Genomic DNA, 27,150 nt, shown 5'->3' on the forward strand with positions numbered 1-27,150 from the left:
GGCTAAATTTCATGTCCATTTGAACTTGGTGAACTTGGGTGCAAATAGTATCAGAAACTAATTTTTGCGTTAAATATGATATCATTCTAGAGACACATTCCCCTCAGTCCAGGGCTATTGGTTAAAAAAGCAGTTTCATTTTCAATAGCCACACAGGTGGTCATATTCTGAGTACAGAGGATCTGAGATGCTGTACTAGTTAAATCTTGTTTTTATCTCCTCTGCTCTGACAGCTCATCTTCCATCTTGTCTAGAAATAAGCATCTTTTGATAAATCTTTGTTCATATCACTCTTTCTTTTGTAAAATATTTAAAAGGACACATACATTTATTAAACACTTTTATAGGTAGACATGGTAGTATCCTCCCATAATCCCATACTCAGGAGGTTGAGTAAGAGGATCCCAAGTTCAAGGCCAGTCTATGTTATATACCAAGATCCTGTTCTCAAAACAATTATATAAGAAATTTTTGTTAAGTATTCCAAAATTATCGTACAGAAAACTAGAACTTCTTGTACACCACACCACACAGAATCAAAGAATAATCTTCAGAGTTTTAGCTAAAAATTAGAGGCTGTGACTTAAGCATTCTCTTCTAATGTCTTTTTACCCCCACATCCACAAATGGTACCATTAAATAACAAAGGGGCTATGAAAGTCACTACACTATACGAGGCTTTAAAAATCTAACCTTTCCTCTAGGAAACCAACCTTATGAAACTACTATAAAACAAAGACTTGTCTTTAAGTACACCAGAGGTGCAAAATCCCAGAGCTTAAAACAGGATATAACAGTGTGAAAACTTCCGAGAAGAAAGAATGAGTTCTATTGGTTTTAAATTAAAGGGGTTACTTCTACACCAGTGAGACCATCAATCTTCTAACTCATTCATCTCTGGGGAAACTAAGGTTCTCTATCTACAATTCTTAAAGGACTGAAGGTGGGAAGCCATGTTCTCTAAAGTGGCTGTAACCCACCTGAATGTATCTGAGTAATGTTCTCAGCAATGGTTACAGGATATTCTCAGTAAAACTCTATTAGAAATTAGAAAGTGAGACTGAAAAGCAGTCACAGAACACATTAATGGGCAACATAGATCCTGGCACAAGAAACATGAAGATCAGCCTTAAAAACTCTAAGTCAGATGCTTAAGCCTTAGATGTGGAATCAGCGTGGGTCACCAAAAATGGCGGCTCCTTGGCATGCCACAGACTTCATTCTAACCATGCCTTCAGTGTATCTATTCCAGACATCCTCCAACAAATTTGCATTGGCTTCTTTTCCACCTCCTACTCTAACTGTGTTACTGGCAGGCAGTTACATTCTGATTTATAAGGTCTTTCTAAAACATGCAAACTAGGCTGCACTAGTTAGAAATACATCTACTGGCTAGTTAGGAAGGCCCCGGGGTCTGAGGAAAGAATCTAAAAAGAATGTGCTGGACTTGGAAACTGGGATTCATTGGGAAGTTTATGGAGTTAACTGATTGAGCCCACATGAAAGGAGGAAAGCAGGTAGTGTTCTCCTGGCGTTGATATGATTTCTAGGCAGAATTATCTTTCCTGCAGGAGCCAAACCCTCTGCCTGTGAGAGATGCATGCACCCTAAGAGTACATGACAACACTATCCTCCAAGGCTCAGTCACTGAACACTCGTTTATTCGAGGATTCTTGTAGGATGACTTCTGCAGGGAAGTAGGCATGATCCATTTGTACATGGGAGACACTACGGGCAAATAAAGTTCATGTGCTTTGTCCTTTATGCTAAGATCACCACAGATCCAAAAGCTGAATTTCTACTTACACAATGTAAAAAAACAAAATCCACAGTCACAGAGTTTTGAAGCACTTTTCAGAATCTATCGCTGGCTTATTTTATGTTCACTAAATCAGGCATTTATTAGGGAAAAAAATGCATCCTTTTTTCGTCTTGATTACAGCCCTTACCATATGGTTATAATCAAGAGTCCTATTACTAAGGACACCAAAACCAATGAGAACTCTGAACATTAGATGGTGGGGTGCCCTAAGTACCTACTCCCACCTTAACTCCTTTTTAATATTCAAAGTATAAAACAAATGAGACTTGCACTCTGGTACCTGCTGTCAGAGCTGTTGTCCCGGTGGTCTCAATTCTCTCAATTCTACTGTCCCTCAGCTTCTCACCTGCACCTTACCCCCCACCAGACTCAGAAAAGAAAACCAGTTGCTTCTGATCCCATGCTGAGCTCTTCTCTCTGACAAAACAGTACATCAATTTCATATAACTCAACTTTATGGCAACTAAACATGGTTTTCTAAAATGATTTTTTTAGAAAAATATAACACTGTACACTGTCTTGTTTAGAGATGGGCATCACAATTTTATCTATTTGTGAAATGATTAGAGTTTTAACTGACAACATTGAGTTAAACAAACTTTATGAGGAAAAAAAAGTAGGGTTTAGCCCTCTCCCCATCCCACTCCCCCAAAAATAAAAATGTTGACATCTGATTATTAAGTGGACTCAAAGTCTGGGAGCTGAGGGAACTTTCAAGGCCACTCTGTAGATGAAGGTTCATACTAGATACATTTTCCCTTATTTTTTTCTGATGGTAAAAGCAGATTTCATTTTTTTTTTCTAGAACAGCCTTCTTTTTTGCCTTCAGCCACACAGCCCAGGAAAAGCAAAAAAACAAACACCTAGGCTAAGATGTCTGCTGTCTCCTCTTCAATGTTATTATGTATGTGTATATATATGTATACATACACACACACACACACACACACACACACACACACACACACACACACACATATATATATATATATATATATATATATATATATATATATATATTCAGGAAGTGAATTCTGAGCACTTCTCAACTAGGCATCAATCTGCAAAGTAGATGGGCTATTAACACAACCAGTAAAGTGATCCTTGGGTCATCCCTGATTTTCATTCTCTGACCTACATATTGACTGACAATTCTCAGAGTTTCCATTTGAACTAAACCCCCGAAGACATGCCAAAAGCTAAAAACTATAATCCCACCCTCCACAAGAACTATCATTAACACATTCTTTCCTGCCAACTTTATTGCTGTTTAGACTTTATTCAGAGTGAACTCCAGGCAGTTTCAGACTCTGGTTAGCCGGACCGAGAATGTATCATTACAAAGAGCAATCTTTGTTGTGAGTGTCAGGAACTTCCGCTCATTTTTAAGATTTTTGCACCTTGTAGCTATAAACAAACTTCCTGGGAAGCTGTGACAGTGTTGGTGAATGTAACTCTGGTCAGAAATGGGAAGTTCTGGGGTGAGGGGGTCGCCTGAATCATGTCAATGCCTCCCCCTTCATCCCTCACCCCCACATCCCTGCACCTCATACTCTGTCTACAGACTGAACCTCTACTCACAGTTTTGCCTTTCTGTTAAATGATACCTTTGAGTTGAACTGCCTTCCCTGCTAAAGCCAAGTATATTTTCTGTGATTCCCACTTAGAAGGCACATTAAAAGATAAGCCTCAATAAGATTACTGATTCCACGTTATTCAAAAGAGATTTCATTTAATTAGATTTTTGGACGTTGGAATAAGAGGCGTATTTAGCATGATGAGATGAAAGGGCTCTAAGCAAAGTTGCACATAATAATTTTAGAAATGTTTTACTAGGTAGATCATAATTAAGTCATCTCTCTGCTTGTGCTGTCAACAGAATTTGAACACGCAAGAGGATGATACACACGAGCCAAAATAAAGAAAACAAAGATAAAACCAGAATGCGTTACACGGGAAAAAGAAATAGTAAATCAGATTAAAGCATACTGGTATTAATTTATTATATTTGTAATGTTGATATCGAAGCATTTAAATATCTGAGAAAAAAATAGATGTGATTTCCCGGAAATGCTCACTCCTTGAGTATAGAGTAACTCAAAGGCCTGTTACAGTTCAACTGGCACATGAGACACATTACAATCCCATATAGTGATATGTTACCTGTGACTCTGTGAGATATCATCAGCTATATCATAAAAAAAATTATAAATGTACATATGACATACTCCCATAACCATACAAACATCTTTATATCATAAAACTGAGAGAATCTGGGATGTTGGGTCTAAACACATATACACACGCACACACACACACTCATACATGTACAAACATACAAACATACACACTCATACACACACACACACACACACACACACACACCTGATTACAAATAACCACCCTAGAAGCACAATGTGAAATCAAGGCACAATGACGCTAGCTTGCAGATGTGAACACGCCTTTTATTAAAAGGGTTATCCCTCAAAGATGGGTGCAACAATACCAATTAGTCTCTATTCCAGATCTCCAAAGTATAAAATGAGGGGATCAGGACTTGAAACAGTGCCATAGGATAAAGAAAAAAAAGGAAATGGCAAAGAAGAAATTGGCTTTGGATTAATGAGCTGGCATATACACTATGGCCTTAATGGGTAACGCTGACAGGGTTCAATTATAGCAGAGTATGCAGCCTCATTACTGCCAGTGGCTGTCACTTAGAGTGCTGGTGCAGAGGAGAATCCAATGTCTTCAGACAAAGGCGAGAGAAACATGAAAACAAAAGATATTTACAGAATATCCTAAGGAGCGAAGATCCTAATGCCCCGAAACACACACACACACATGCACATGCACACACATACAAACATACATACACAGAAATGCACATGTTTATATACATTCACAGACATAAACACACATGCACACATGTGTGCACACACACACACACATTCTTTATATTTACACTGGGTAAAATTTATTTGGCCTGGTTTGCTAATTGGTTACTACACCTAGGCCTTTTAGTCAGTAATATAATTGAATTAAGGGCCAGTGTCAAGGTAGTCTTTTTTAAAGGGGACATTAATTGCTATTCTCCCTAAAAAATAGATCCCCCATTAACAATGTTCCTCTTTCTTTACTGAACACTGACTGTTAACTTTGCCATTTCATTTCTCTGCATCATCCTATGAATAATTATCACCCTTTACTACATAATTCTTATTACAGAGTTTTAACAGTCTGACAGTTTTAAAAGAAATATAGTTCCATGAATAGTTATATTTAAATTTCTAGTGAATTATCTTCATGTTCTGAGGTGTAAATGAAAGGGAAAATGCACTAAGTGGAGATTTAGGAAGGCCTGATGAATGAAAGTTTCAATTTTTATTGAACTCCTGCTACAGAGATCCATCCCAAAACACCTTTCGTGGATGCAAAGATAAAAGGCAAAAACATTCTCTTTCTCATGAATGGAGTGCCCTGAATTTCTACTGGGACATACTCACTAACTGATTCTAAAGGATTAAGTTCATGTGAACAAAAGTAATTAGTCGCTAAGATGATATCATGCATTTAAACCATTTATCTATGCATTTAAACCATTTATCTGTAAATATTTAATGCAACATAGTAAGCATTATTTGATAAGCAGTATCATCTCTCAATGGTAACTTGAACAGCAAATTACAGTGCTGACTTTTTCCCCCTCCTGAAAAAAAAATTGTAGGTAATGTTAATAACCCATCTTTAAATAATAATTGGATTACTTTTCAATAATATATGAACAGCAGAAACAAAAATCAATCTTAGCAGAGATAATTCAGGAAATGCTTTTGTGGTTGGTTTTTTTTTTTTTAAGAAAGAAACAATAGAAAATTCTGATTACTCAGAAGATAGTTTCCATCTCCCCTTCCTGAAACCATAATAAGAATGTACAGCTGAGACTGATTCAAGCCAGGAGTTCCACCCCCAGGGCATAAGGAGACTGATCCATAACTGCACAGTACACAGTGGAGCTAAAAGAAGAAGAAACATATAGAGAAGAAATACCTCAAACAAACGGGCATTTTCCACACCAAGCAAACCATAAAAAAAGACAACACCCATTCACCTTTTTGTAGAGGGAAGATCAAAACAGCCATTTTTATAGCGAGGATTCAAATGGGAACTTTTCTAATAAAGATAGATGCTGGGAGCTAAGCATAATGGCAGTTCCATTTTCATGCATAATGAAAACAATGAAATAAACATTTTCCATTTGTGTCTACATTTTTAGATATATTCTCATTCTAAGACTTGCAGTAATTCAAACGAGAACCAAATCAACTAATTTCCGCAGAACCTCTTACTACAGATGGTTATACACTGGTGATTGATTTCCGCCTTCAAATATCTACTTAGGCCTATACTTCTCAACCTTCCTAATGCTATGAACTCTTAATCCAGCTCTTCGTGTCATAGTGACTCCACAACCAAAAAATTATTTTGTTGATTCCTTATAAAAGTAATTTCGCTACTGCTATGAGTTGTAATATAAATGTCTGATATGCAGGGTATCAGATATGAGATCCCCAAAGGGGTCACCACCCACAGGTTGAGAACTGCTGACTTAAATGGAAGGTAGTCTAGTCATCCAAGCATGCTGCTGGTTCAGGAGCTTTGGGTGCCATGTTCTATTCTTGCATCTCTTGCCGTCTCCTGTTGCATAATCATCAAGTGGCTCATTACAAGAACTACTTCAAGAGCCAACCTTCCAGGTTGGTCTTGGATGTATTAACAATGTCTCCCTACTCCCTACATTGACTTCTCTATCCAGATTCATGATCCCCATGCAGCTGAACTATCTTGATCACTGAGCTGGAGTATCACGATCCACAATGGGAACTCAGAAAATTGCCAATGAACGTGAGAATCCAGTTGTAGCTGCCAACGTGTGTAAGAGAGCTAGAGAGCACGGCACTGCAGTATATTCCAGTTGGCACACAACAGTCCCATGAACATGAATGAAGACAAGACACTTAGGTCTGAAGCTTGGAGGTGGGGGAGCTTAATGCAATTTTAGCAGGCTAGAAATACACAAATAATCAAGTACAGATGATACACTGAAGTGCAATGACCTTAGCAATGGGGAAAGGTTGATTCCCCACCCCCACCCCCACCCTTTACTGTAATGCATGACTTCATTATATTCTAAGACCCATAGCACTTTGTGGCTTATGTTCCTTCTCATATTTGCCAAGTTAAGCCACAGAGTGTAGGATGAAGACTGCCGCCGCTAAATGCTGTGCAACCACTAAAAATATATTTCACAGATACCTCTGATCTCACAGGCATAAGTGGCAGGGACCAAAATACACTGCGACCCACCTCATCATTTCCAGCTTACAATGTTAACAAGTTCAAAGAAATATCTTTTTCTTTTAGCCTTTAGTAAAGTCCTAAAAGAACCTATACGTTTTTTATTAGGTATATTTGTGACTAAAACACACTCTGTTCTCTTCTGAAGGTATCAAATGACTAATCTTTTATTCTTAAGATATGGAAAGCTTTATAAAAAGCCATGATATAGTTACCAGCTGGAAAGAAAAGATGACAAAACTGGAAAGAAATTTGTACAAAGAGATGGAGTCTGCTAAATACTTCACACCAGAGTATAGAATAGCTTATATATTTACCGTGCAGCCTTTGACTTCTAACATGATAAGTGCATTTCTATTTTTAGGGGAAAGTAACATAAAAATTAAATTTAAATTTTTATTGATAGTAAAACTATTTAATTTTAATTTAAGAAATAATTACATCATCTCTAACTGTTTCTCAAATCTCCTTTGAATGAGATTTTCATCTTCATGTCTGAGGGCAGTCCCTGGCCACTTGCTCTGGATGGATCGAGCCCATCACTCAGCAGACTTGGGAGATGAATACAGGTATGCTAGATGTATCAAACCTGCCTTTTCTCTGAAGAACAAGTTTTGGTTGGTTTTTGACCTCCAGGCAACAGCATTCATTCCCCCCGCCCCCGACTTGAGCCAGTTCATATGTTCCACTCTCGTCAAAATCCCAAGCCCATGAGCAATTCCATAATTTAATAGTTGTCAGATTTGATCATCAGCTAGTGTCTGTTCTACCCATAATCATATACAAGGTCATACCCACGATCATTCCAACTGCCAAACCAACAATGGTGACTCTAATTGTGACAAATCATTGAAAACAACAGTGATTCTTCCTCTTAGCCAACACATTCCCAGCATTTAAACTAAAACCCATGTCTTCCCTTGATTCTATCTGCCATGTCCAGGCTCAGAGTTCACCCACATTTGATGCCCTAATTTCTTTCCTTCTATGACCACTCCACTCTATCTCAGAAACTGTCTATCAATGATTCTCAAACATTAATGTGCATAATACAACAGCATAACCTGTTCAATTCGTGTCACCCTCGGGTCTCATGTTGACAGGTCTCACATTGACATAACTGATGTCCACAGACACACCCAAGGTTTACTGCAATTCCTAAGCATTTGATAGCTGTATAGCGCCAGCTTTTACTCCATAGAAATCAGATCTACATTACTTACCAATAGCTCCATCTTCCTCCAAGAGAATCACAGGTTATATTATAAAATAATCCATGTATGAGCACACTGCTTTCCTCTTTCACTATTCTCAGAGGACTCTTTTGCATGAATATAAGAAAAAAATCAGCTCTTTTCAAAGTATTCAAGGGAAAGGAGTGTCAAGCAATGTTTAACAGCACAGTTAGAAACCCAGACTGCTCTGAGCCCTCTGGGTACACATAAATAAAGCTAGATTTCATTATGGGCCTGACAGCATTATATAGCCCTAAATTTTTTATTTTATTTCAGCCCTAGACAAATGCAGAGAGAAAGAATAGAGACACTTCAAAGAATGCACTGTAAAATATCATTGTAAGAAACAAAGAGGGAAAAATATGTTCTGAATCAAGAAACGCCTTCCGTGTATTTCCAAACACTTTCTCAGAAATACAAAAATCCCTTTTGCTCTCTACGCTTTAGTGTAAGCAAGCCCTTAATTTGATCCACATTCTCAGTGATTAAAGTGGAATTATTTTTTTTAAAGTATTTTGTCCAATAATGTCTTTGACAATGAGTTCTCTTTATGACTTTCCTACATCATCAGATTTCACTTCCTTTTTGCAGTTTCAATGGCTCCGGGACACTGCTGCCCCTTTCTAGTTAAAAGCACTGTACTGTACAGTAGTTTATTGTTTGCCCGAATGCTTTCACATAGCCAGTAGGCACTGTTGCCCAGTCTTATTCCACAGCAGCATATTCTAAAACAATCAAGTCAAGCCAGCAAGATGGCTCCACAGGTAAAGGTCCCCTGCTTCCCGTAACTAATGACCTAAAATTCTACCCCAGATCCTTGCTCAAATGGTAGAAGGAAAACTATCCTGAAGTTGCCCTCTGACATGTGTTTCTGGTAAATACAATCATAAGTTCACAGACACACATAAACAAAAATCATGAGAAATAAATAAGAATGGAACTGAAGAGCCTCAGATTTTTTTTTCTGTGAAACTCTTATACCATAGCTTTTTATAGTAAGAAACTGTGTGACACACATAATAAAAACATGGACATACTGACCACTTAACTGACAAATGGAAAACATTTCCCATTTTACCAAGGTCTCAAAAATCCCTGAAGCACATGGACATGAACTCTGTTTTTGCTGTTTACAGAATTTGCAATCCTTCTGGGACATCCCTTTCAAACTTTTTTCTTTATTCTCAACACAGATTCACTACATAATACATAATATATCCCTTAGTAATTAGAAAAATAGATAACATTTAGTATTCACCTTTCAACTATTGCATGGGAACTTATAGACTCTACTTAAAGTTATTACTTATTCATCTTCATATAAAATAATTTTCAACTCCTGTTAACTCTTGCTCCTAGATCACATTTCCCAAAACATTAGAAACATGTTCCAGATGTTTCCAGTCCAGAGTCCTGAGAAAGACTTGCCACTCTGCATTATTGTTTAACAATTCCTATTTCCTCTTTATGTCTAAAATAATTGCTTCAAAATCCATACAACATATTCTGATCATGATTTTTATAAGTCAGTAGTATGGGGAAGGTAAAAGTTTCACTGAGGTTAATTTTTCTTTAATTATGTGAGGAAGGTTAGAAGCAAGACTAAAATTCAATCAGAAGGTAAAAGATTCAATTTTTGAATTCAATCAATTTTATTTGATTGACTCAGATGAAACTACTATTTTTAAGGATTGAAAAGTTTGGTAGTCTGAATACGAGTAATGAGGAAAGAAACAGAAAATGCAAATCCATTATTACACAGTGCTGTGACAGAGGCTGCGTACCAAGGATCTGTTCTAGGTACATTTTATGAAATATATAATTATGACTTTTTAAAGGCTGTTTAGCCTGAAAAGAAACTCCCACATTTCTAACCCAGAATTTTAAATATTTTTAATAGCCATTTTGGAAACCCAAACTTACTGTAAATAATTACTTGTCACCCTAACTGCAGTATATAGCCCTTTACTTTCTAAAAATGGTCACACTTGCCATTATTTTTCTAAATCAGAGAAGCTGACAAACTTAGTTGAGAAAGAAATAGAATTGGATGAGTCTTGACAATGACCGATTAGGCGGGGCAATGTTCATAGCCCCTCCCTAACTGTGTTTTTGCTTTATGCATCAAAATGGAAGCTATGAGTGCTAGCAGGCAGATTTTACCTGGAGATGGCAAGACACTGGTGGGCTTTCTTTATTCATAATACTTCTACAATCATGGAATTTCTGCAATCCTAATTTATATCTCTGACAGACCTAAAGATAAGGCAAGAGAAAAGCGGCAGCACTTTCTTTCTTTATATTTGAATTGCCTTTTTGACACTAAAAGAGATGTGTGCATCTTTTTTTTTTTTTTTCCTTTAAGGAACACAGATACGAATCAAGTACTGTGATTGGTGGCAAACTCACTCCTACTCTGTCATTTAAACATAATCTTCCTTCTGGACTTCATGTTTCATTCTTAACTCAATCTTGTATTTTCTCCAGGCAGAGACCAATCTCTCATCTTTACTTTCAATTTTATACATAAATACTATCTACTTTAAGTTACCCACTGTGTCTCTGACTTGAGACTGTATCTCTCTTCCCTTGGTTGTGTTTTATTGAACATTCTGGTGAGGATAATGAGGTTGTAATAAATGGCAGCCAGGACTCAGGGCCCATGCCTGCATCAGCTCAAGCAGTGATAATCCATCAATTTCTCCTCTGTGTTAATTCTCTTTACCTACAATGTCATAAGAAAATCTCCCATGGCCTTTGTAGGAGAGAAACTGGAATCTCTCAATCTTAAAAGGCTATCCATGTCAATGTGAAAATAAAATCCATTTCACGAGCAACAGAAACAGATTCTAATTGCAAAAGGAAATAGAGAAGTTGCAAAAAGACATACAACTAAGGATACCACCGTTTGGATCCACTTGGAACTAGAGCTATGTGGCAGGATTTTCCCTGTCTGATTAATTTAAATATTGGTGGAGCAGGAGGCCTGGGAATTTTGGACAGGGAAATATTGGACAGGGAAAAGGGAGGCAGAGCTAAGAGTTTCGGAGATCTGGTGGAGGAGACAGGGAAGTGGGAAGGAAGCAAGATGGAGGGCGAACTGGATGATTCAGATTCAGCGTGGCTTTAAATAGCCATAGGTAGATATCATATAGGGATAAAATAATTGGGGTAACGACTATTCTAGATGGGCAGCTTGTATCATTACCTATTGGCTTTGAAAATATTGTGTGGGAATCTTGTGATTTGAGAATTTATTGATATATAAATCTGACTGGTTAATTATAAGCTTCAAGAGTTTTGATTTTACTGGGTTACTGATTATTGTGACATCTAACTGTAAGGTGGGCATTGGGGCTGGCTCACCAAGGGAACTCGGGAGCTCCGGGTCAGAGAATCTGCTGAGATGAGAACACCCTGATGGAGCCATGGAGCCATGTGGCCCACTGGTGACCACAGTAGCTCGGGAAGATGCTGTCTTTTTAATATTTCTCGCAACAGAACTATTTAACTATCCCTAAGTTAAAGACATGCAAACAGAATCTGAGAGAGGAAACCTAAGTGTCCAAAGTCATAGAGATGAAAATCAAATCTCATTTTCATGTATGCATTTTACTACCAGGATAAGGATGGAAGGCTGGGTGTAGCATCCTAACAGAAGCAAGAGTGTATAGATGGGTTAGGTGCATGCAGAAGACCTGCCATTTAAACAGAAGCTGCACAGAGCCACAAATGTCGATATGATCCTTTATAGAAGATGCAAGAAGTAGAATCCCTCCAGAGGAATTTTTCAAGACTTCTTAAATACATCCTGGAACTAGAGCCAGTCTTCTAGGAAGGCTTAAATGGGGTATGATGCTCCAAGAATCTGTTCAGAGGAATGGAAGATGAATTCAGGGGAATTCTGAGATGTTCCTCCAAATGGAATAGTTAAGGAATGGCTTCTCCCAACCATCTATTCACAGTAGCCTCCTCTGCAGCTGACCTCCCTTGAAAATGTGTGAAGAGTGAAGAGTCCTTACATGTCATTTGTATTCTGAACCAGTGTGTCTGTAGTATTGTGTGTTGGCTCCATTCTAATCATGCGTTTGCAAACTATAATTTGGAGATGGCTACTGTTATGTTTGTTTGATTGTGTGTTTGCCTTGGGTTCGTTTTAACAACACTAGCACAGAGCAAAATGCCTTGTGTGCTATGGATACTTTCTAAAGCCCTCATTAAAGAATAATGTAAATGTTACATTCTTTGTCTGATTAAAAGCCTTTTTTTTTTTTTTCTGCATCTGCATTGACTCTGTTAATGCATCCCTAAATATTATCCCGTGCAGAATTCGGAAGCATCAAAAGACAAAACTGAGCTCCTAAATTGTAAAGATAAGGAAGCTTCCATACTTGGAATGCAATACTGAGGGGGGGGGAGGTGACTCCTCTCCATGAAACACATTACAGTGAAAATTATAAGTGGAAAAAAACAGCTACATAGACTATGAGTCACTTTAGACCAGGACTGGGCAGAGTTCTTTCTCCTCCATGTGCACGTACATACAGCCTCTGTCCACAGGCTTATGACTTACAACATTCCAGCTAGATTTAAAAACCAAATTTGTCATTTAAAATATTTTATATGATTAATTACAGTTTTTAGACTGTATGTCTTTGGGATGCTATAAGGCAAATATTCTAAGAATGTCTTCTCATAACAGAATTATTGAGCATGGAAGGGAGCAAGCAAGACAAACTCACTTTCATACATCACAAATTGTCCTTAGATCCAAGGCTAGAAATGTCTTCCTATAGCTTCACAAACCTTTCCCCAAATAATCTTCTTTATAATATCCAATTCTTTGATGCATATTTTTCACCTATTTTATCTTGTACAAAATTATTTCTACTTTCAGAATAAATTGTTTCCCAGTACCAGAAGTATACACCATATACTACAAAGCCTCTTCTGTAATTTATATGTTACTTCTACATACAATTTTGAAACTGAGTTTCTATTCCCTATCAGCTTACATTAGTGTACTTCTCTCTTTTACTTTGTTTGAGCATCTATATCTAGTGCTACACCACTAATATTGAAAAAGAAAACAATATCAACAACCAATAACAAAATTTGTATAACTAGGTGAGATTAGTATATCCAACTGTAGAACTGTGTGGCTGGCAGGAACACAGGGAAGAACTCTATTTCAAAACTCTTGAAATGTATTTTGCTTGTCACTATATAAAGTGGTTGTCTGGGAGACATGACTTAAGATGTGTAAGGAAGACTTGCATCTAAAACTATCTCATCCATCTGCTGAAAAAGTCTTCATTTTACTTCAGCACAATCCAAGAAACTTATTCCTTTACCAAAATACAAATGCTAAAAGGAAGATATCAGCCAATCCTATAAAGCATTTCCAGTTTCAAATATATTGAATTGATTTTATCACCCTACTAAGAATTAGCTGCAATGTAACTCATATGGGACTCAGAAGTAAGGACCGAAGGGGAAGTGTTCTGTGTCATACAGAGTTAAGAAGGAGTGATTTGAAAGCTTTGGAGAGGAAACATTGAGAGACATGAGGAATTGATGGAAAAAAAGAGCAATTATAAAGAAAAATGTCACTTGCCTCTTAATTTTTACGAAATCCTATTTTTTTTCTCCACCATGACCAAGAAGAGCAAAAGCAAGCCTTTGGCTTCCTAAAGATTACTGTGACACTTCCAAGTCACTGAGTATTTCAAAAGTAGCTCTGATTCCAAACATCTACACAGGCCTAGAGCACTTTACTAAATACTTCAGCTTCAGATGTTTTTCAGTACAAGGCAGCGAGAACCTGAGCTATGAGAATGAATGGCAGCAAGAAAGAAAGAAATCAGAAAGTCAGTCAGTAGTTGAAGGCAGAGAGACAGAAAGACAACATAGTAAGCCTTACATGAGTCGTTCTCAACTAGGATAATAATATGTACCACATTTGGCAAGCCTGCAGATATCGTTGGTGGTCTAGAGTGGGAGGAAGAATCCACCTGAAGTCTAGTGAATGGTGTCAGTGATCTTAGTTACCATTCTACAGTACCCAGCCTCCCATAATAAAGAAAATCCCAGTGTCAGCCATGTTCAAGTCGAAACTAATCTTGTATCTTAAAGGTGGAAAACACAGAGTGAGGGATTTACGGAGAAGAATTTGAGGTCCTCAAATCCCAAACTTTAAGTCACCAAGAATGATGAGGGGAACTGAAATATCTCAAAGGACTTGGAGGCTGTGGAAGTCGTAGGGTACTGAGACAGCTGCCACATGTACATGGAACATTCCTGTGTGCAGCAAAGAGCACAGTGGAGCAGCAAAGTCCCCGGATTAGGACACAAAGACCCTCATTTCCAGTTACAGCTTTATCACTTACTGGTCGTGATGCTGAGCAAGTGAATTAGTCCTCTCAGAATCTCCATTTCCTCACACACTAAATGAGGAGCAGAGCTTCCTGTGCCTACCTCACAGCACAGCAATAGGTAACACATAAAGAGGATGCTATAAATTAAATTGTCAGTATTGCCCATTGTGCTCTGTCCTGATCCATAGAGGTCAAATATTCAGTAAGAAATGCAGCTGGTTAGTAGACAGAGAGCACACCATGCCTTCCCATGAGAAAATGTCTGTCATCAAGTGCCATTTGCAGAACCATAGAATGAAGTATCAAAACCCAAAGGTCTCTACAAAGAAGGAGCTCATTTTTCTTTTGTTCCATTCCCATATGTATTATTAGCTTCCAAACCAAATGGCTGATTTGCAATCAGTCCCCGTCACATTTCATACTTAAGAATACTCCACATAGGAATATTACACACATGTCCCCACTCCAACCTCAGTGTGTATTTAGAAACTTCTAACTTCAGTATATTTAGGACTTCTATCTACGACTTATAATGCATAAGGATCTAAGCTGCCTCATCTATATGATAGCATACATCATCTATATGATATATTTAAATGGTGATTGAAAAAAAAATACTGGTGGGAAATGTACTGCCGAAATACTTGGAGTAAATGTTAACCAAATAATGTGAGTGGATTATGTAGCTAAATACAAAGGCTTAGCTTTTGGACATCTAAGTTAGAAAGTATACAAGTGTCACTGCCTTCACATCAGTTGGTGGTCACTTCCCAAAACAAGCTCAATGTCTGAAGCCATCACAGTGTCTGAAGCTACCTGTGAGCGTTTAATTAGGAATGGTTCCCATAGACTCATATGTTTGAATACTTGGTCATAGGGAGTGGCACGATTACAAGGTATGGCCTTGTCAGAGTGGGCGTGGCTTTGTTGGAGGAAGTGGGACACTGTGGGGTGGGTTTTGAAGTTTCAGAATTTCCAGCCAGTTCTCTGCCTGCTGCCAAAGATCTGAATGTTAAACTCTCAGCTCCTTCTCCAGCACCATGTCTGCCTGCATGCTGCTGTGCTTCCTCGCCGTGACGATAACGGACTAAACATCCAAAACTGTAAGCCAGCCTCAATTAAACGGTTTAATGCACAAGAATTGATGGTGTCTCTCCACAGCAACAAAACATTAAGATACTAACTACCTTGATTATGCAGTGATGGCTCCAAATGTAGGCTCTGGATCATGCCACCCATGTGAACTTAACCAAGGTGTTTATGTGACCTCAGGTAAAAGACTTTTTAAAAAAAAAAAAAATTCTCTTTTGCCTTATGTTAAAATGTTAAAATGAAGACATCACCATTACTTCACTCCTAGGGCTAAAAAAAGAATGAGATAACTTAACTGTGTACCACTATACCTGACATTATTTATGTGTTTAATAATCGCTAGTTCTGCTTCATTCCGACTGCATTGTCCAATTCTGCTCTATTCACTTAATTTGAATTACGAAGCACACACTGGAAGAGTAAACACTGAAGGATGCTCCCAAAAGCTCCTCTTGCATCAAAACAGACCAGCAGCTGCATGTGAAAGGGTGAACAGTCTGTACAGAAATCAAACAGTATGGTAGCCCCTTGAGGTACGGCCAAGTTTGAGTGGCACTGTGCATGGGAATGAGTTCTCAGCAGCCTCCAAGTTATTGCAGGGAAGAACACAGAAAGGATGATGGAAAGGCAGAGGCAAAGGGCAAGCTATAGACGACAGAGAGGGCAGCTCTCGGGAGCAACAAAGGTCAGAGCAGATGCTATGATCATGCTGAAAATTTCCCCTGTGGTACAAAAGTTCAGAATGCAGAAGCTAACAGAGCACCTAAGTATGGACAAATGGACTGGAGAGAGGTTTAAAGAAATCATAATAATGATCTTTTAAAGTGAAAAGGAATTTTTAAATTCTGGAGAGAAAAAAATAGAACCCTTATCCTGGGACCATTTCAACTCAGCTCTCCTATCTTCCTTTTGACCTTGAAACAGTTCACTGTTGCCAATGCTGGTCTAGCACATGTTTGGAAATATCCTCGTGTGATTCTTATGTCAGAAAACAACTTCAGCTTTAGCAAATATCCCACTTGCTTATGTGACAATTCATCTTTCAGAAACACCTAGGTGAGCAAGAAAAATATACCCAGCAAGACCAAGCCACGCCAGAGTCTAAAATATAAAGGCACAAGCACTCAATTCAGCATCCACCGAAGTCCGGCATCCTCCATCCCTATCAGCTATTGCATTATGAGCTGTATCCATTGGCAACTGCTGTTACAATCTTCACTGCAACTTAGATCCCCATCCAAAGTCTTCAGAATAATCCCCAAACTTGAATCTTCCTGAAGCTAAACTTCTCTTCAGATCTTTTGCTGGTTAATGCTGAACATGCAACATTGTATTGGCACATGCAACATTGTATAGGCCCACTCCTTCATCTGTGCACCTGTGTTGCCATGGTTATTAGGTTCCTACGCTTTCCCTCCCTACCTTAGTCATCGGTGGAAAACTTTTTAATGTTTTGCCCTTGAAATTCTCTTTCCTACATATAATGGTTGTGTGCGATTGTTGTATCATTTTCTCCTGTGCCATTCAGCAACTGTGATTTTTTTTATTATTTTGGGAATGCTGCCAGCAAATCAGTTACATCTTGTAATGTTGCATGCACACCCTTTTAATTCTTTACTGTATTTACTTTATTAGGATACAAAGCAATGGGCTCATTATGGCATTTGCATACATACATGCCATTATACTTCCTTTTTGTTCATCCAACCATCCGCCTGCTCTCTCATGCCCTCCTCCCTCCTCCATCTAGCTGGTCTCTGCTTCCTTCAGGATAAGGAGTCTACTGCTCTCTCCATAGAATTGCAGTGTTTGTTTCTCGGTCTGGCTTATTTCTCTTAACATAATCACCTCAAAATCTGTTTTCCTGAAAATGTCACGATTTCATTTTTCTTTAAGCCAAACACAACTCCACTCTGTTTGTGTACCATGCTTTCCTTAGTTCCATTACTTGGTGGGTGGACATCTGTACTGATGCCATTTCTTAACTATAATGTGCAGTGTACAGTAAATGGTATCAATATCTGTTTGGCATGTTGGCTTAGAGATCTTCTGACACATACCTGAGAAATAGCAGTTTTATGTAATGAAATAAAATTGTTCCCATTAGGAAGAGTCATAGTTTCCCTGTTAAGCTTATGCCCAACTACTTCAAGTTAAATCCTACTTTGTCTTACTTCTAGCTTATTCAGAACTTCCCAAGAGTCCTCACAGAAACCTCTCCCCGCCCCCGCCCCCACCCCCTTCCTTGCCAGGAATTTTCCACTGCACTTAGCCCATTGTACAGAAAATGCTGCCTTATGAGTAAAGTATCTCCACCTCAAAAGCATTGTGCATTTGGGGAGACCCTCAGCACAGCACAGGATAGGTACCTAGTGATCACTGAGAACAAGGAAAAAAATCCTATAACCCGTTTATAATCTCCCAACTCAGCAACATGGATGAAAGGAGAAACAGAGGCCGGAGGGTAAATGGAGGCAAACTATTACAGAGATCAAGTTGAGCACGTTCAGATGAAAAGATGCATCAAAGTCCAGGGCCTCAGAGTCCACAACAAGAGCATAAGTTTATTAATATTTAAGAGTAAAGTATCTGAAGAATACATTTTAAGTACTGTAATTCATGTAAGAAGAACAGGACCTACAAAATAACCTCTTGCCAACATGTTCGGAAGGAACTGCTACTTAGTGTTTGCCACTTGCTGAACATTTTTCTTGAGGCACATTTTCTCTATCTGTTATGGACGGGTAGCACATGGCTTACTGACATTTGACTTGCTCAGGTCAACCAGAGGCTGGTTTCCCTGCATCCCTGAGGGGAGACCAAAATAAAAAGTTCCTTTTAGTTTAGGCAACTTATATCATGAGTCACACTGGCATTCAATGTTAGAAACATTTAGAAACCACATATATCAAGACACTCAGAAAAGACTCTAAGTGAGAGACAAAAAAGAACTTTTATAGGGGTGGAATTCACAGTCAAATATCACCAGAAGGGGAGGGTGTGGCTGAGTGTTCAAGCCATACATAGCCCAGCATGCCCAAACATTGGGTTTAAGACGAAGCATTAAAAAATAATTCACATGATGGAAAAAAAATGTCTTTATTGTTGCTTTTAATGCTTCATACTACATGCAGGCAATGATTATCCTTGAGACTCAGCTGTGCTCACTACTGGTATGTGAACGCAAAAAGAAGACCTAATAGAAATTAAATTTTATTTATTAATTTCTTCTTTTTATGGGTAAAAGGGAATCATCCTTCAGATAGGAAGAAATGAAACAGGGAAAAATAATGAAACAAAAAGTATAGTAAAACTATGATATTAATAAAGGGAGAGCCTCAGTTCACAAAACTAAAGCAAGTAAAGGAAAAGAAAGAAAGCTTCTCCTGGTGGGTAACGTCAAGTAAATAAATACATCCCAAAAAGGAAAGAAAAAAGAAAAACAAAGAAGACTCTTCCAAACATTTTTACTTATAAAACACACCCGGGACTCAGAAGACCTACAACAGGCAACAGCCAGGCCATAAACTAGCCAGTGTAATTTTTAAAAACTTATGTGATTATTAACTAGTATAAGCAGGTGAAATATTTTAGGAAGGACAACATGTTCCCTGGGATATGGATTGGAAAAAAAAAAAAAACATAGGTGAGAAGTGAACTAAAAATGTTATTAGCCGGGATTTCTTTGATTTACATATACAGGGGCCCTAGTCAGTGACTCCTCAACAACTATACAGACCCTGATCACATCTGTGTTTGTCATTGTCTTTGATGCCACAGAACTCAGAGCTGGTTCATGTTTTAAATTTCTAGAATTTCTTAGCACTTTTTTTAATGCCACCTTACTATATACTGGGATATGGGGCCTTTACAATAATGAGAAGGAAATACGTACTCAAAAGAAACTACATTCCCTGTTTTGAATTTCAACCCTTTATGTGTTAGCAATAATCAGCAGAATGCCCCCATATGATAATGACATGCGCAGAAAGCCTCCATCAGCCCAGAGAACATGAGAGAAAATAACTAATCCCTCACAGGCATGCTCAACCTTTTGACCCTGGGGCACGGCACTATAATCTGTAAGTTTACCCTTGGGAACCATGCACTTTTATTACAAACAAAACTGCAAGAACATGTCCCACTATTCTAAATAAGCTCAAGCTCTTTCATTGGGCCACTGTCATAGCTGTTCCTAGACATGTCTGTCAGCATAGTACTGTGTCATTAAGTTATTATAATTCATGACTTAAGTATATTATATGCATTTTCATCTCACAATATTTTTAACTTAAACTGGATGTATCAGCATATACCCCATCAGAAGGCAAAGTACATCCATAACAGTCTGATTCTTTAAGCAACTAATTAATTCTGTACTGTGTTAAAGAAGAAAAAAATGAACCACAAAGAAATTGAAAAATTTACCAAGATTACATAAAGACTGGATTGGAAACCAGATATTCTAGATCGCAAGCCCCTCCCCCCCCCCCAACCAACTACTATGCCCAGAAATCCACAGATTACATTATCTAAGTGTATTCCTCTCCAAAAGTATATTTGAAGCATCTATTTTGCAAGCTATACGCACAACCAAGATTCATGCTTGCCATGTGGAGCCTATTGGATGAGGACGGTCCAAGGGAGAGTGTGCAGTCAAAATGACATTTGCAGTTAATCAGCAATAATCAAGGGACTGTGTCCAAGAGACTCACCCCAATTTGCTCAAGAGCTCCAGAGTGCCATTCGCCCGCTAGGAGAGAACAAACTGTACACAACTCCTAGGACCAGTTCCAAAAGGAGAAAGCAGCATGCCTTATCGTTTCTGCAGAGACAACACTTTCCCGCTCGTTCAAGAACCGCTGACCAGTGTTCCCTTTTCTGTCCCTGTGTAATTTAAGAAACAGCTTGTCAATAGCCAGAGTTAGCTGGACAGCATGCTGTCTCACCTTAATAGCATGAATCTTAGTGCAGTACTTATACCAATTGCTCTTGCTAAATACTTGTGGCAATTCTATTCCCGCTGGTCTGACACAGAGACGGGGAAAAACAAAAAGAAAGAAAGCCAGGTGCCTAGTATGATGATACCTTTAGGGTATGATCCCAAATTCCAAGAAAAGTTATTTGGAGGTTCCAGATATTATAGATCCCATCTCAAAATCAGAAAGAACTAGAAAGGTATGAGATAGTTAACATATTTGGAAACTCAGTACTAAAGTTAAACATCCATATCAGAAAGCGCGGAAGTGTTTTTCACTACCCCCACACATGTGCCTTTCTATAAGTAGTATCTGAAATTCCTATTGCCTCTAAGAAGTCATTCGTGCTGAACCAGGGTTGCTGTGTGTACACTTGCAATGCCTTCCAGTCACTCTTGTCATGGAGCATCCCACCTTACACTGTGAAACCCAGTTCTCCACCCACCCATCATGGGGCTGCTTAAAAGCCCACCCTTAACAATTTTTTGAATAAGTAATATAGACCAACATAGCTAGCAGATGCAAAACACAAAGCCAGCATTTGGGGGGAGAGAAGAAATGTTGGGTATTGGGCTCAAAGCCCTCTGTCTACTTGGTTTGTACTGCTGAGATGTGCCATCAACCCACAGACTCAAAGTCCAAAGATAACATAACCTGGATCAGAATCCAACCCTTAGGAATCTATAACATCTAAAATTAATCCCAAATCCTCACAACTCCTTGTAGAAACAAGAGGAAAGATGTTCATCTTGGATTGGCACGTCTAGAGTGGTTAGGAAAAGAGGACCAGAAAGGAGACAACAAATAAAGACATATTTGACTTAAAGTTTTAAGTCACAAGAATGGAAAAGACCCATTTAAAAACTTACAGTGTGATAATAAGTGATATTTTGCCTTGCTTTATTTCTGCCTTATCTATGGGTCTGCATTTTATTTCATGGTTTGTTTACCTTAAACTGGATACTTCTTGGAAATCACTAAAGTATGTATTTAACTGAATTTCGATGTACCATATTTCTCCTCAGTGGATTCAAGAGACAAAAAAAAAAGCATAAGCAACATTTTATAGCTCAACAATTTTTATTGCCTCAAATGTCCCTTCTTCTCAAATAGCCACTTACATATTTTACACTTATCAATCTGTTCCCTTTCTCGAGAGCAAAGCCAAATGATTCTCAGATTTCTTGAGCTAACTAATTGCTATTTCAATTGTACATATTGAAGCTTTCAGACGTAAAATATAGCACTTCAAAGGACAGCAAACAGAAAGAAGAAAGTGGTCTAGAAAAGCAAGGGACGGGACCACACTGGTGGCATAGAATACTAACCAACACAATGTACACGAAGAGCTATGTTCAGTTATCCGATTCCAGGGGCAGAAACGTTATGTTCAAGCTACCCACATCTAAATTCATCTGAACTCTGTAGATGCAGAAGAGTTCATGCTACAGCCATGCTCAAAGAAGTACTCAAGCATCTCCGAGCACCATCTCCATTAACAGATACACTGCAGAAACATCACTGTGTAAGCAGGTTGTTCCCCTAAGGCATGGAAGAATTAGGAATGACGAGAATCAAGGATACTTCAGAGGTACACATTCATTCAACTAACCAAAGCTCCTTAAATCTCTAGTACGCATCAGAAACCGTGCAGGGTCTTTGGGATATAAAACGAAATGGTTATCATTTACTTACAGAATTGATCATCTATAGAAGACGACAAAAACTCCATAAAAGCAAAGTCATCTGAATGCAGCTGAAACAATGTAGTATTGTGGAGAGTGGACTGGCATATCAAAGGTGTGATCAGGCTCCAAGCACTCAAAGGAAGACTGGTACTTTGGAGATCTTGAGTGCATGTTTGTAACTTTGTAAGCCCTGGGGATTATATGGTAGGAGTGGAGAGGGGTGGAGAAGGGAACGGCGATAAGAGCAAAGATGTGATCTGAGAAAAAGCATACTAAGCAGTTAATGTGAATGAACCAGAGATGTGGATGCAGAGAGTTAAGAGCATCACAGAAAGAAACATCTGGTGGTCAAAGGCCTCCAATGGCATATCAAGAAACTTGACTCTTAACAGCTGTAAAGAGCTGGCAGCTTTTGTTGAAAGAATGGCGTGTGTATCACTGTGTTTGCTGACTGCCTGGTTGATACTGTACCACCTTTGAACACATCACTGCCATCCCAGGTCAACAAGTAACTTCACCCCAGAGAGAAGGTGAGAGGCAGCGCAGACTTTATAAGGTACACAAAGACCAAACTCAGAATGGGAGCATTCCACGTGTTGCCGAGAACCCTGATTGGGTTCATGGGGTTCACTGGAGCAGACAGAACTGAGTCTGTAAAAGATGTACGGCAGTAATCCCCTTCCTACCCACTGTTAGTGGCATCGCATGTTGGTAATTCAACAGTATTATGCAATTATAAAACAGATATCTTCAAAAACATTTATGTCCCATGGCATAGGAACTCGACATCTGTACAAACAGCCCCAAGAATAATCTAAAACCCGTGGGCATGTTTACACACCAAGATCTTCATCTCAGAAATTCTCAAGCAGCAATTTTTAAAAGAAACACCCAATGGTAGGGAAATAACTGAATAGACGGCATGGATTTATCCAATGAACTTCATACGCTCGTTATGAAGTCATTATAAACATGATTCTAATAGCATCAAAATATTCCTTTATAATAAGTAAAAAGGCAAAATATAATTATCTTATGTGGCACGACAGCACTAAAGAATAATTACATATAAAATGAGTTAGATCTACATAAAAATGCTAGCATGAGCAGTTGTGAAAATAGGAGGGGTTTGTCTTACTTATAATTTTGTATTTTCCAAATGGTCCATATTTTGTGGGTGGTAAATAAAATACCCTGTGGTTCTGAAAGCATTGTTTTCGGCTCCTAAAATAAAAATGTACAAAACAACTGATTAAATGAAGCTCTTCCTAGATATCAATTTTTCTTCACTCTTTCATGTCCCTGCTTCAACCCGTTGGTGGACCCAAGTCCTAGAGGGGCATACTGGGTGGAGATAACACAAACTCTTCTTTCTGCCTGGGAGATCTGGGAACCAAACTTAGAGACTCTCTCCTTCCCCTCCCCCCACTCTCTCACCATTTGCTCTCTCAGACCTGCTCAGAGGTCACTTTACCTCCCAGTGCTGTGTCACTGCTAAAGCTGTGACAGAGGCATTTAAACTCTGAAGAAAATCATATCTCTGAATCAATGGAATCAGGAAAATGAACCGAAAAGAGATGAGAAAGGTAAGGGCACCAGCCTTTCTATCAGGCATCTCTTCAGCTTCTGTGCTCTGGGAAGAAACCAACAGCAAGAAGTTGACTCCAAACTCTGGCCTTCTGTCTTAGAGAAAGCAGCCAAGTGGTTCTCTGTAACTCAGAATGTACTGGGGGCGTGCACAGAGAGAACTGGAAAGGAAACCTCCAACAACTGTGTAAGACACCATCTATGGTCCAGCCTCACACACCATCTATGGTCCAGCCTCACACCTACCTAAACACCGAGAAACACAACCAAGGAGAAATTGTAGGAGGGGATGGTGAGGAAGGGGGAGTTGGGGGGGCAGGAGGGAGAATGTGGGCAGCTATCTGGATGTAAAGTGTATTTTAAAAAGAAAAGAAATCGAAAGAAATAATAAAACGAGGCAGAAGAAGTATTTGAGAAAAACAAAACAAAAACATTAACATCCTAAACCCAAGTAGATTCCAGTGGAGAACAAATCAGACCTGAAATAGCAAAAAGTAAAACCAGAACTTACACCAGGCAAACGACCCCGGGGAGGTGCTGTGAGCATAACTGGTTTGATTACAGGGAAGAAAAAGAAGAAGTGGGGATGTTTATAAAAACAAAAAGGATCTCAAGAGGACTTTTAACAAGATTCAGAATCTCAACTAGCATTCAAAAAGCTCAGGATATAATCCAAACTTATTCAACAAATAAAAATGCAAGAAACTCTCAACAATTCATAAAGAAAACAACACACAAAAGTTAATCCCAAAATGACTTTGTTATAATTAGCAAGGGTCTTAAGCAAAAGTTACATCAATGGTAATGTATATCTGTATATATACATATGTAGATTATATATGTGTGCATACATAAATGTACATATGTATATTATATCTATATAATAAATAAATATATATATATTCTTGAAATTAATTGAAAGATAAAGGCCTTCAGAGACAAACCACAAGTAAAGCATACCATCTTGTTCTTCCTCATCTGTATCTATATCTCAAGCCAACAGTTAAAACAGTGTCAGAAAAACAACCAAGGAAACCATGACCAATATTGGAATCTTAACACACAGTGAACTTTCTCAGCAGACTGAGAAGAAATAGAAAAAAAAAAAAAAACTGTCAATGAGCTGAAGAAATAGTAAGAAATTGTAACAATCATCCATTTGAAAAACAGAGAGAGTAGCTTTGAAAAGATCTGATAAATCACTGAGGCCTGAAGAAAATAAAACAATACTGTAGGATTACACTTCAGCAGAGACAATGTATTTCAGAAATGAGGTAAAATAAAGACATTGTCAGGTAAGCAAAAGTGAACAGGAATTGTCACTCGAAAACCTCTACCACAGATGTGCATAATGGTGCGTTATATAATCCCATAATAACCGTAATTTCCGAAATTGAGAGGTTGATGTTGGAGAATCTTAAGTTTGGGACCAGTGTGGGTTCCACAGTGAAATCTTATCTCAAATCTAAAAACTGATGATGATGATATAGAATATATTATTTTTTCTCAGACTTTTAAAAATCTATTCTAGAAACTGATACTGATGACAGAATATATTATTTTTCTCAAACTTTTTAAAACATACATTCATTTAATTGCAAAGTTTCTAACACTTTGAATAGAGAAGCCATAGGACTCTAGACTGAATATCATTTTTAAGAAAATTTAAAATCTGAAATACTCTGTAAGAGGTGTTCAACCAACTAAGTCTGTGCAAATTTTTCAGAACCCATTGGCTCCACATTCTAAAACACGTTCCAAGCATTTTAGACAATGAACATTCAAGCTGTATGGAGTTAGACAGAGGAGACTAAGTAGACTGCCAAAGTCAACTGTCAGGGTTGGAAAGATTTTTCAGTTTGTAAGACTGCTTACTCTGCAAGAATGAAGACCTCAGTTGAAATACCCAGCACCTGCACAAAAAGTAAAGGATAGATGTGCATGCCTGAAGCCCCAATGTTAGTGTGTAGGGGAAGGGGAAACAGGTTGATCCTGAGAGATCTAGTTAGCCTAACCCAGAGGTAGATGTCTCGTTCAGTGAGAGAGTTACCTAACACAATAAGGTGGAATGGGATAAAGATGATTGATTTCCTGCCCACACCCCCACAGGCACTTGGATGACCATGTGTAACCAGGTACTTGGATGGTCATGTGTATGTGCATAATTCACTGGCATACACATATGTCTCATCTCCCCACAAACCACGAATTCTACCATCATTAACACCACACTATACGTAGACACACACTAAAACTAACATCAAGTGTACATATTATAAATGAAAACAGATGAAAGGACTTTACTATAGAGAGGCAGAGCCAAAAAGTAATCAATAATCTACAATACTAAATGATTCATATCATACAAAGGAGGCAAGAAGAGGTACTAGAAGAGAAAAATAGAACGTACAAACAGGGGAAGACTAGCACATCTAAATTGAACATGTTAGTAATTACAATAAATATAAATGGCTTAAATATTGAAAGTGGAATATAGGCCTGACTAACAAAAATATTTAACTACATTAACTATATACAGTCAGGTATGTTAAATATAGTACAAATGTTTTCTGGAAGAAAAAAGATGCATTATATAAACTTAGAAAGCTGGGTAATTATACTCCTACTAGTTAACATATGTATCAGAAGAAATAAATAAAATTGGAGCCAAAAAGGAACCATTTGTGACTATCAAAAACTCAGTTCAACAATAAAATGAACAAAACTAATTGTATGTACATTTAACAAAAATATATAAATACAAAAATTAGTAAAACAATAGAAGTAAATAGATTTGATCATAACTATACTCAGAGCCATCGACCTTCCTCTCCCTCAAAAACTGTGAGGAAAATAGATAGGTAATCAGAAAAAGACAGAAAAATCTAAAACATACCACTGAGAATGTGCCTTTTCTTAACCAGTTTTCAACATTGCATCCTGTTGACAGTATCACCATACAGAACACACTAGACCAACCACAAGACAAAAGAAGTCATACAAAAATAACAG

At 38.1% G+C, this 27,150-nt stretch overlaps 1 protein-coding gene across 2 annotated transcripts in view; it reads right to left on the reverse strand.

Annotated features, from left to right (window-relative positions):
* Positions 1-27,150, reverse strand: part of Nav3 (neuron navigator 3) — a 712,871-nt gene that overhangs the window by 644,497 nt on the left and 41,224 nt on the right. The window lies entirely within an intron of this gene.

Source organism: Arvicanthis niloticus, chromosome 22 (genome assembly GCF_011762505.2).
Source record: "Arvicanthis niloticus isolate mArvNil1 chromosome 22, mArvNil1.pat.X, whole genome shotgun sequence".
NCBI lineage: Eukaryota > Metazoa > Chordata > Mammalia > Rodentia > Muridae > Arvicanthis > Arvicanthis niloticus.